Source organism: Scyliorhinus torazame, chromosome 9 (genome assembly GCF_047496885.1).
Source record: "Scyliorhinus torazame isolate Kashiwa2021f chromosome 9, sScyTor2.1, whole genome shotgun sequence".
Lineage (NCBI taxonomy): Eukaryota > Metazoa > Chordata > Chondrichthyes > Carcharhiniformes > Scyliorhinidae > Scyliorhinus > Scyliorhinus torazame.
The window spans coordinates 167,836,637-167,849,458 of NC_092715.1; positions in this window are offsets into that span (position 1 = coordinate 167,836,637).

Genomic DNA, 12,822 nt, shown 5'->3' on the forward strand with positions numbered 1-12,822 from the left:
GCCAATCTCCCTGCTAAATGTGGATGCGAAATTGCTGGCAAAGATCTTGGCCACACGGATAGAGGATTGTGTTCCGGAGGTAATAGGGGAGGACCAGAAGGGATTTGTTAAGGAACAACACCTGACGTCCAACATTAGGCGGTTCCTTAATGTAATAATGATGCCTGCGGAGTGGCGCGAGGTCGAGGTGGTGGTGGCCATAGATGCAGAAAAGGCCTTTGATCGGGTGGAGTGGAAGTATTTGTGGGATGTCCTGGGAAGGTTTGGGTTTGGGCAGGGATTTGTAGATTGGGTCCTGTTGTTATACCAGAGAACGGTGGTGAATGTAAGGACAAACCGGGTTCAATCAGAATATTTGTCTGTGTCGGGGGACGAGACAGGGGTGTCCACCCTCCCCACTACTGTTTGCCCTGGCCATAGAGTCTTTGGCAATGGTGCTGCGGGCATCGAACATTTGGCGGGGGATAGTGAGTTGGGGGGGGGGGGGGGGGTTGGAGCATAGGGTCTCACTCTATGCGGACGATTTGCTCCTTTACATAACAGACCCGTTGGGGGGATTGCAGGAATATAGGGATACTGGAGGAATTTGGCTGGTTCTTAGGTTACAAACTGTATATGGGTAAGAGTGAGGTTTTTGCGTTCCAGGCAAGGGGGCAGTAGAGGAGACTGAGGGAGATGCCGTTCAAAGTGGTGGGAGGGATTCAAGTGGCAAGGGACTGGAGTCAGCTTCATAAATTAAATTTGGGCCGGTTGATTGAGCAAATGAAAGCGGACTTCCGTAGGTGGGACTAATATATCGATGGTTAGGAAATGGCTAGTGGGGAAGGGGTCGGTTTGGGAGCGGATGGAGGCGGCATCTTGTAAGGGCACGAGTTTGAAGGCTTTGTTAACGGCACTTCTGCCGTTCTCACCGGCTCGGTGCTCCACAAGCCCAGTGGTAGTGGCTGCCCGGAGAATGTGGAGGCAACGGAGGCAACACATGAGGCTGGAGGGGGCGTTGGTGTGATCTGTGACAATCACCGGTTCACTCCGGGGGGGGGCTGGATGGGGGCTTTAGGAGGTGGCAGCGGGCAGGGATTGAGAGATTTGGGGACCTCGTCATTGAGGAGGTTTCCCGAGCCTGGAGGAGCTAGAGGAGGAGTTTGAGTTGCCGGGGGGAATGGGTTCCGGTACTTGCAAATGCGGGATTTTGTCCGGAGGCAGGTCCCGGGCTTCCCTCATCTCTCACAAAGGGGACTGCAGGATAAGGTGATGTCTAAAACAGGGGTTGGGGAGGGGAGAGTCTCAATTTTTCATAGTATTGAGTGATCAAAGGAATTGTGTTCGGCTTCCTGGATTTTGTTATTGTGTGTGACAGGTTTTACTGTGACTAAATGCAGATATTTGGCTGTCTATAACTTATTGACAACAAAAATGCTAATTCACAAACGTGAACTGCATTAATCTGGTCTAACTTTGAGGCTAGCCTTGGAGGTAGGGGGCACGGAGTGCATAATATTCCATGGTTTGCTGTCAGTCAAATCAGAGATCCAAGGTCATCAGGTCAGGTTGAAATTTACACGGGTGGATTGTGTAGTGAGATGAAAGGATGTACAGATCTGACATGATGGTAAGTGAGGCAGTGAAGTGCAAAGACACTGATTTTATGTGACTGTCTCAATTATTTTTTTCTAAATTTAGAGTACCCAATTAATTTTTTCCAATTAAGGGGAAATTTAGTGTGGCCAATCCACCTACCCTGCACATCTTTTGCGTTGTGGGAGCGAAACCCACGCAGGCACGGGGATAATGTGCAAACTCCACATGGCGTGACTATCTCAATTTTATGCATAGTGCACAAGGGCCATGGCAAATATATGAACACACCAAAGAGGTGGCTGGTCAGATCAAGACTTTGTAAGCCATTGGGTGATGCAGCGTGCCTTGACAGGAAGGCTAGAGCAGTGCGGCTTTGCATTTCAGAGGTGGAGAGGTGTTCTAGTGCCAAGGCTTTGGAGGCATGCTGCATCTGGCTACTGGCACTTTGGTGGATTGAAAGGGAACTATGGATGATGGGGTGATGTGATTGGAGTAGTGGAGGAAGTATCTGGATGAGAAGCTCTTGAGACAGGGCAGGCCTACCAGTTACTAGCATCATGCAATCAGGAGGCAGGTTTTCTATTGAAGTGGAGCAGCCGAGAGGGAAGGAGCTGCAGCCACAGGCATCTGGACCGCAGGAGGCACATGGCCAGCTACAGAGGCAGCCTTGAGTGGGAAAGCAGAAGAAGGCTGCAGATGGGACAGTGGGCACCCACCTACATGAAGAGGAAGAAGCCCTGCAGCAAGGGCCTTGTTACAACCTGCCTGCTTACCATTGGCTGGGGACTAATGACAATCCCACAATCCTGTGGGAGTATGAGCTTCCCCAATGAGGGGGGCGGAGAAATCATTAGCAGACTCCCTGTATAAATAAAGCTGGCCAGTTTGGAACCAGCAGGAAGGAGTGAGCAGCAAGCGAGGTTGCTGCTGTTGTGTGTATATATGTTATTGTAAATAAATGTTATTTCTTTGTATCCTTGAAACTTGTGCTGGATTCTTCGTGGCCCTCACAAAAGGCCTACAGGCAGACAATGGGATATTCCAGATGTCTTAGTGACATTGTTGTCAAAGACTGCGCCTTTCCAGTGAGGCCATCACAGATTGTGATTGTTTGTTGTGCTCTGTACAACTTGGTGCTAGAGGGGAGAGCTTTGACCAATAGTTGAGCAGGAGACACCCTCAGTCAAGCAGGATGATAAGACAACCAAACCCACATCCTGAAGAACACTCGATAATGAATGGAAGGGTGCAATGACATAGGCACTATGGACACACAAGAGGCACTCATACATACATGTTTCAGATGACTTCCTACTTCATCCTTCCGATCAAATAAACCTTTAACCTCTTCATCCATTTACCTCAGTTAAAGGTCCAGGGTTCTGAGCCTAGTGACACCTTGCGCTTCAGCAAGGACAATTATGATGACCACATGTGATATGTTCCCTCCCAGAATGCCTTGGGTGAGCCAGAGTACCCCTGTACTTCTATATGGCTGCCAGTAATGGATGGAAATGCCAACATCCTTACAGCACATCCTTATTGCAAATATAAGCAGGCACAGCAGTAACACCATTACAATGTATTCACTTAAGTGTATCTTGTGGTTTTTTTAAATTACCTTGAGTATTCTTATGTGGTACTCTCCCTTTTTGCCAGCTAAGGTGAAGGTAGACTGCTAATTTCTCTACCCCATGGCCGAGACCGATACTGGTGGCTGTTTTTTGGCTGCCTGAGGCCTGGAGGTCTCCAGCATGCCGAGGAATCTTGGACATGTGCAGAAACCTCCTCTGTCATTGCAACAGCTTAAGGAGTTTGTGTCACTGACGGAGGCTCAGAGGAGCTGCTATCTACACTTAGAGCACCCTGTGGGGAGCGCCCAGAGGCAGAAAACAGCTGTTCCTCCAGCCTCACAAGACACACGTGTAACTCCCTGCTGACTTAAGATGGACAAGGACCTGGTGGAGACTCCAGATGCCTTGCCTATGTCTTGCCTTGTTACAGCTGCATTGAGCTCATGGCCAAGGGGATAACATGCAGATTCACATGTATTACTAGCATCCATTGAGTGGTCTGCTGGATCTAGGTCTCCAGACAAATCACCAACCTTTTGGTGGAGGAGGCCACATGTGCAGATGACAGGGAAATGGAGGCACTCTTGGCCTGGATGACACTTCCACCGTTCAAGTCAGTGTGCAGATACCCTCTGAAAGAACCGCCAGATCATCAAACACCTTATATTGTATGTCCAGCATCTGCCGCCTCTCGGATGGCTCCAGAAGCATGTCATCAGCTGGAGGATCAGCTTGGGCCTGGCTTCCCACAGTCCTCAGACTGTCAGTGGCCCAGCTGTCACAGCCTCCATCAGCTGCTCCGATGCATCTGTGACGTGCTCACCAGCTTGTGACTCTGAATCTAAGTGTGAATGCCTACCCATTGAGGTGAGAGTAACTGCTCTGGTAGAAGGTGTGAGGGAATGGTCTGACAGTGCACCCTCTGAGGCCCCCCCTCTCCTCCTCAGAGGTGGTTGACTGTCCCCTGGAAACAGGAGCTCTCTGCTCATGTGGTTGACCTTTGAAAGATCAAAGGGTTTTTCCCTTACAATATCGGTGGGTGTTTGGGTCGATGTATGAGTAATGGAGGACACAGGAGCACATCCCTTGTGCCCGACCATGAGGTTACTCACTCTGCTGAGTCCACATTCCTGCCTCAGTGTCAACGACAGAGCAGCCCCATGCCGCCATGCCCGTACCATGAGTGTAAGGATGGTGAGAAATGGCACCCCGCTGCAGTCTGGGTGCTGTTTTGCATTGTGGGCTTCCTTTCCTTTTTCAATAAATTTAGAGTACCCAATTATTCTTTTCCAATTAAGGGGAAATTTAACATAGTCAATCCACCTACCCTGCACATCTTTTTGGGTTGTGGAAGTGGGACCCAGGCAAACACGGGGAGAATGTGCAAACTCCACAAGGACCGCGTCCCAGGGCTGGGATTGAACCTGGGTCCTCAGCGCCGTGAGGCAGCAGTGCTAACCACTGTGCCACCGTGCCACCCATGGACTTCCTTTCCTACAGCAACAAAGGAGCACAATGTTAATGGCCTGTCAAAGACAGGCACAATACCTCAGCATGTGGCAGACTAAATGTACATTTTGGGATCCTCAAAGTTAATGACAGACGAGTGCCCATTGGCTGATCTGCATCCAGTCCTCTTACAGGAGATCCTATAAACTGACCCCAAGGCCACCAACTGGGTGGGCTTTCCCTCCCCAACCGCCACATCTTCACACTTGGCCAGTTGTAAGCCCCTTTGAGACCCGAATTATGTGGCACTCACTTTGGTAGAACATAAGTGCAGCCAGGATTACTGGATGACCCCACGCTGCTGACCTCCTCTGTGACCTCAATCCAGGTTAGCTTGGTTAGGCATGGCGATCGTCGCCTCCTTTCTCTGGAGGTGAGGACCATCTGAGCAGCTTGGAGGAGAACCTGCAGGAACTCATTCCTGAACCGTGAGACTACCCGGGATCTTCCTTCCACCATGTCAACCAGTGCTTCCTTCCTCCAGCCTTCAGAATGTTGGCTTCAGTGACCAATGGGTCTTTTCAAACTGGCACAGCCAGACTGCATGGCTGTGGCTTCACAACCAGCTGTGTGGGTTTAGGCAGTTTGCATCTTCAGGGTAAGGCGTGGCTTCAAGTCTGAGTTCAGCTGTATTCCTAGAGTGCTGGCAATCATTTAAAAATGGCACCTTCCTAACCATCTCCTCACTGCTTCTGCGAATGATCACTGCTTGCATTTGAAACAATGGCAGTAGGTTCAGTTTTTTGAGTGTTACTGACTTTAGCCCCTTTCACATCAGAACCTCAACAGTGTGTTTTGGTGGGCTATAGGGACAAGCGGTGGCTTTGTGGTAACATTACTTCAGAGGCCCAGACTCTGGAGGATATGGGTTCAAATCCCACCCTGGCAGTAGGTGCAATTTAAATTAAATTAATAAATGTTGAATATTGTGGTGAATGTATTCACCATAATATAAGTTGTCTGTACAGTACTGTGGCCTTTGGCCAGGGAATGGTAATATGATCTCCTGCCATGTATTGTACTGGAACCCTGGTGGGCTCCACCTCTGGCTCCGCCCCCCTCGGACGGTATATAGACCAGCCGTCTGGGGGCGGTGCTCATTTGCACAGCAGTCACAGGCAAGCAAGTTCTTGGATAATGAAGCCTATGTTCACTCGTTCTCATCGTCTTGTAGTGAATTGATGGTACATCAAATATAAACCTAGGGAGTGATCTGTCGGCCGCATTCCGCATCGAACGGGGGGAGCAACGCGGCCTCAAGATGGCAGGTGAGGCTTCCACCAGGCTTCCTGACAGCTGTCTCACTCTGAGTCCTGCCTCCACTTAACCATGTTGATGCTGGATCTAACCGGCTCCCAGCATCTATCAGCCACCCCAGGGAGACGCAAGCCAGGTGCCAATAGGCTATTGAAAGCCCCTGGTTGGTCATGGACAGGGCAGGGTGGCAGCCTGTCTCACATCCGGGCACCTTGGCATTGCCATGCTGGCACCCTAGCACTGCTAAGGTGGCAGATGGCACTGCTGAGGGTCAGGCCAGAGGGGGACCATGCCCATGAAAGGAGGGATGAGTGGAGTGTGGAGGGTGAAGGGGGATATGAAGGGGCCTCTGGAACGTTGGGGCGGGTGAAGGGTTGGTGTCCTGGAAGCCCAAACAAGTCATGGGATGGCCTGAAAGGGGGGGGGGTCCTTAGCAACCCCACTGTGGGGTGTCCTCACTTAGGAAGGTGTGGGGTAGTGCTCATGTGTGTGGGGGTGACATTGCCCCTGGGTGAGGGGTATAAAGGACCTTCAAGCTCACTTAGAGATCGAGGCATCTGATCTGAGGAGCCGGTCTGGACAGCGAGCTCAGCTGGAATAAATTCTAAGTAATAATAATAATCACTTATTGTCACAAGTAGGCTTCAATGAAGTTTCTGTGAAAAGCCCCTAGTCGCCACATTCCGGTGCCTGTTCGGTGAGGCCGGTACGGGAATTGAACCCGAGCTGCTGGCCTTGTTCTGCATTACAAGCCTAGTGTGGGCTAGCCTGGAGAGAAACTCTCCAGGGCCCGGAAAAGTGACTAAGTGTGTTTAGATAGCGGTGGGGAACTTGCCGACAGAGCTGGGGAGAAACTCCCAGCCAAACCCGCCTGAAAAGACACTGAGAAACTTTTTCGTTTGATCACGCCCCTAGTCTCAGTAATGATGACCATGACAACCGACATCGATTGTTGCAAAAACCCATTCAATTCACTAATGCCCTTTAGGGAAGGAAGTCTTGCAGCCTTACCCGGTCTGGCCTACACCTGACACCAGATTGACCGCAATGTGATAGACTCTTAACTGCCCTCTGCAATGACCTAGCAAGACATTAATTAGCCACTGAAGGACCTCAATAGGCTCAAGGGTAGGTTTCCATTTGAGTGCAATATGGGAAACAGGTTAGGGTGGGTGGAAAGGCCACCTGCTTTACTTTAAGAGCACCCCCCACACCCCTCACCACTTTCAAATTTGCTCAATACCTCATTCTTGCTTATTGCCTTCCACACATAGCCTGAGTTTGAGAACTCACTCCATGGGTACATTTCAAAGAAACTTATAGTGCACCATCAACACACTGTGGCAAAATGTGCAAATTAACAAAATCACTGTGGTACAAACAACAAGAACAAAAACTTATAAGTGCCCCAAGGAGCATTATAAAACAAAGTATGACACTGAGCCAGTAAGGAGATATTAGGTCAGATGTCCAAAAGCTTGCTCAAAGAGGTAGGTTTTAAGGTGTATCTTAAAGGAAGAAAGTGAGGTCTAGAGGTGGAGAGATAATAGGGAGGGTTTGCAGAACTTGGGGACCAGGCATCTGAAGGTGTGGCCACCAAGGTGGAGTAGTTAAAATCGTAGAATATCAAAACACCAGAATAAAAAGAGCACGGGATTCTCAGAAAGTTGTGGGGCTGGAAGAGATTACAGCAGTAGGGAGGGGTGAACCATGGGGAGATTCGAAAACAAGGATGAGGATTTTAAATTTAAGGTGTTGCTTGACCAGGAGCCAGTGTAGGTTAGCAAGCACAAGGATGATGGGGAATGGGAATAGGGGCTAGTTGAGACAAGGAGAACAGAGCTTTGGGTGACTTCAAGTTTATGGAGGGTAGAAAGTTGGAGAGCAGTATTATAATAGTCAATTCTAGAGCTAACAAACGCATGAATGAGGTTTTCAGCAGCAGGTAAATTGAGAAGGCGTGAAGTTGGGTGATGTTACAGATGTGGAAATAGGCAGTCTTAGTCCAAAGATGGATTGAGCTTTTGACTGAAACTATTATTCATGAACTGCTAAGCAGAGTTCGATATACATTGGAGGGATTTTGTTTCAACAAAGCAGTTTCCAAGTAAATTGAGTCAGGTAAATCATTTACTGATGAAACTTGTTAAATAAAGGCCCGTTGTACTAACTTGAGTATATTTTCTGAAGAATGGGATGAAGTCCAACAGACTGTGGCTTAGCAGTTGCTTTTAGATACAATAGGAGTGATAAGTTGTATGTACAAATCACAACCTTTTGCTGCACTTATTACCAATGTTGTGTGTAATGCTGCAGAAGACAAATATTATCTCACCGCACCCACTGTTGCAACAGCAAATTACAAGCTTTATCAAACAAACTTCTGGTCAAAGTTACATTCTCACACAGGCACTCCCACCGATATTCAGAATCACATATCTTGAAGCAAAGATAACCTATACTGTTACACCAGAGCCTTTATTTTATAGAAACGCTAGGGGCTGGATTCTCCGCCCCGCCACATTTCTGCCCCGACCGGCCGGCGGGATTCTCCGTTACGCCAGCCGGTCAATGGGGTTTCCCATTGTGGGGCAGCCCCACGCCGTCGGGGAACCCCCGGGCGCCGGCATAACGGAGAATCACCCCGGCAGAGAATCCCGGCCTAGAGATGCAGTGCATTTTTTTAAATGATCAGATTGTTGGATCATTCATGTGACCAAAGTGGAACAGTTATGCCACAAAAAGCTATAAACATTAATTATGGTCTAAGAGGTTAATTTAACTAATTTGATAGCAATTTGTGAGTGTGGCAAAAAAAGTCTGCCAAGGGATATAGATAAGATAGACCAGAGGGGCCGAATGACATTCTCCTGCTCATTGCTCTTATGTTCTTAGTTAGGCAGGTTCTGGCGGGGTTGGGGATGAGGGCCTCAGGTTGCGCTGCTGTTGCAACAGGGGCAGCCATTTGGGAGCTCCTCTGTGAACCAAAAATGCCTGAGAGAGTCTGAACCAAGCCTGCTGGGAGGCGGTCAGGGTTTACCTGGCAGTCTCCCTACACAGCAGAGGAGCTGATAAAATACCAGCAGAGATGGGAAGAGGGCCTTAATTGGCTATTTAAGAAGCTCAACTCAGCCCTGGGTGAGTGGGTCTATCACAGGTGCAGGAGCCATCGATGGCACTCATGTAGCTCTACGCGCCCATGGCATCGGGGAGTCTTGCTTATTAACAGGCAGAAGTTCCACTCCGTTAATGTCCAGATGGTCTGTGAACGCCAGATGAGGTTCACCCACGTGTGTGACTATTTTCCAGGAAGCGTGAATGGTAGCTTCATGCTTGGGAAATCTCAAATCCCAGGGATTTTTATGGGCAACCCCAAGCTGCAGAGATGGCTCGTTGGGGATACCTGCTGAGGTTTTGACTGATGATGTCAGTGTGGTGACTGATACCGATGCAGAGGCCCGTTATAACAAAGCTCAAAGTGTCACCAAGTCAATGATTGAGCATTGGGCTGCTGAAGATATGCTTCCACAGCCTCGACAGGTCTGTTAGGGTCCTGCAGTACAGTCCTGAGAGGGTCTCCAGCATTGTGATAGTCTGCTGTGGCCTACAGAACCTGGTACAGCAGCGGAGCACGTCTTTGATGATTATGACCAGGAGGAGCGCAACATCTCTTGTAATTTGGGAGAAGGGCGTGTGCAGCGGGACCTTGTGCACCAATCGCTGAAGGTAAGCAGGCAGTAAAGAAGGCTAATGGAATGTTGGCCTTCATTGCGAGAGGTTTTGAGTACAGAAGCAGGGATGTGTTGCTGCAATTATACAGGGCCTTGATGAGGCCTCACCTGGAGTATTGTGTGCAGTTTTGGTCTCCTTTTCTGAGGAAGGTTTCTCGAGGGAGTGCAGCGAAGGTTTACCGAACTGATTCCAGGGATGGCGGGACTGTCATATGAGGAGAGATTGACTAGGTTAGGATTGCTCTCACTGGAGATCAGAGCCTGTGGAATTCATTACCACAGGAAGTAGTTGATGCTAAAACATTGAATATATTCAAGAGGCGGCTAGATATAGCACTTGGGGCAAATGGGATCAAAGGCGGTGGGGAGAAAGCAGGATTAGGCTATTGAGTTGGATGATCAGCCATGATCGTGATAAATAGCGGAGCAGGCTCAAAGGGCCAAAAGGCCTCCACCTGCTCCTATCTTCTATGTATCTCCTCTGACGAGGAGGAAGTCCAGGAGGGAGTGGAGGGAGAGGCTGAGGAGGAGCCAGGGAGTGGAGCCCAGGCAAGGGTTTGCATGGGCAGCAGCACCAAGGATGCCCTCACCACTTCCCACCTTGCACAATACGACCATCATGTTGTTCAACAGCTCTACAACCACACTCCACCCTCTGCCTCCAGGAGCTTTGCGATCCCTCCGTGACCAAGGGAGGAGGTCCACATGAAAAGCAAGTCTTCAGGGTGCTAGGCCTAGTAATTCTTGGTGCCTGCTTAGCCTGTTAATGCAGGAGGGTGATGATAACTCACAGTGAAGAAAGCTCTGCTTAGCCTGTCAATGCAGGAAGGTGATGGCGACTCTCAGTAAGGAAAGCATTCCTTAGCCTGCCAATGCAGGAGTGGGTTGACAACCCGCAGTGAGGGAAGCTCTGAGGCTCCTCAGCATTCGCTTCTGTCTGACTCCTGTCTGTATGCTGCCAGCATTCTGACTCCTCGGCTCATGCACGATTGGGTTTCACGCTTTTGTCCCATTGCATGAGAGGGAGATTGGGCCGAGGATCTAGGGTTCATTGATTAATGCCAAAGTCCTTCCAGAATGTATGTTATTCTTTTTTTAAAAATCTTTTTATCGGCATTTCTCATATTTATACACAATTGTATATATACATCACATTTTTCTTACCCGCCTTAATTTAAATAATTGTACAGAAAAGTTTACCCTGTCCTTCCTTTAATTGACCCTATATACATTTGGCCCCCCCTTGGATTGGTCTATGGTGACTCCCCACTCCCTCCCCCCTCCCGCCTCCACCATCCCTTGCGTGCTCCCCCTGTCCCACCGCCACCCTCCCCTTGTTGGTTTCAGCTGTTCCTTCCCCTCCCTCCTTTTCTCCTCTTTGTGGCTTTTCCACCTCTAGCACCGCTCACATTTGCCTTCCACCTCCGGAAGAACCTGCTCATTTGGGTTCTGGTCAGGTGCATTCTGTGCACCACTTTGAGCTGCATTAGGCTGAGCCTTGCGCAGGTGGGGGTGGAGTTAGCCCTACTCAGTGCTCCGTTCCAGAGTCTCCACCCTACCTCTGTCTCCAGTCCGTCCTCCCATTTTTCTCTGGTCTCGTCCAGTGGTGTCCGAGCTCTGTCCAGTAACTGTCTGTATATTTTCCCACATAGTCCCCCCTCCTTGTGCTTGTGCCTATCAGGTCCTCTAATAGTGTGGTTTCTGGGTGCTTGGAGTACCCTACTGTCTCTTTTCGTAGGAAGCTGTATTTGGTGGTGTCCCATTTCCTGTCCTTTTGTTAGTTTCCACTTCCTCGTCAGTTTGTCCAGTGTCGCCAGTCTGTGCCCTACGTAAAAGTCCCCGACCGTCACCTTAAACCTATGCTCTCTAGTTTTAGGCACTCCTACCTTTGGGAAAAGATGTTGACTATCTACCTTATCTATGGCCCTCATTATTTTATAGACCTCTATAAGATTACTCCTAAGCCTCCTACGCTGCAGGGAAAAAAGTGTGCCCCAGTCCTGCCTACATCTTTTGAAGGTGGTATCCAGCATGGCTGGGGGGAATCTGTGATTGCTGCAGATGGGGGCAAAGGGGGAAATTTTAATTAGCCTGAAGTGTTGTCTCAGTTGGGTTTGTTGTGTATCTTGTTGAGGGGAATGGGAGTGCTGCTGTAGCCAGGGCCCAGAGGGTCGTCCCAATCATCACCACTCTGTGCGGGGTTTGCGTACCCATCCCCTCACTCTCTCTGCCGTTGCTGCCCAGTGGTAGTAGTAGGTTCGGTAAAGCCAAGCCCCCTTTGATTTTCCTTCTTTGCAATGTCGGTTTGGGAATTCTCGAGTTCTTACCTCCCCACACACACGCCATGATTAGACTGTCTACAGTTTGGAAAAAGGCCTTGGGGATGAAGAGGGGTGTCAGTCCGAGACGGGGCTCAGACCAGGAGAGAGGGGTGGGGGTTGGACTGGGAGGCAGTTTTGGGTCCGGTCAGGCTGGGAGTTGGTGTGGGGGGTCGGGTTGGGCGCGGTTCAAGTCGGGTGTGAAGTTGGTGTGGTGGGTCCCCTGGGGGGGGGGTCGCATTTGTGCGGGGTGACCTGTGCGAGGCTGGGTCTGGGAGCTTAAATTGTTACTCTGGAATTAGAAGATTTTTTTCTGTCTAGCTTTTTCCGAGTAACTTTCAGAGTAAAACTGGCAAGATAATGACTTAAATCGCTTCTGTCGAATGGTCCACAGCCCAGTGTAACTGTCTCGAAGAAGTTGGAGTCATAGAGGTTTACAGCTTGGAAACAGGCCCTTCAGCCCAACTTGTCCATGCCGCCCAATTTTTACCACTAAGCTAGTCCCAATTGCCCGCATTTGGCCCATATCCCACTACACCCATCATTCCCATACAACTGTTTAAATGCCTTTTAAAAGACAAAATTGTACCTGCCTCTACTATTGCCTCTGGCAGCTCGTTCCAGACACTCACCACCCTCTGTGTGAAAAAATTGCCCCTCTGGACCTGTCATGATATCCATATTAACATATCATGGTGCAATCACACACACACACTGATGGACCGGTAGATGGACCAACCAACACACACACAACATCGCAGCCAATCACCAGTGAGAGCACACGCACTATAAAACAGGGAACACCACAGTTCCCGCTGTTTCTACCAGGAGATAGCACAGAGCTCACAGCGTGCC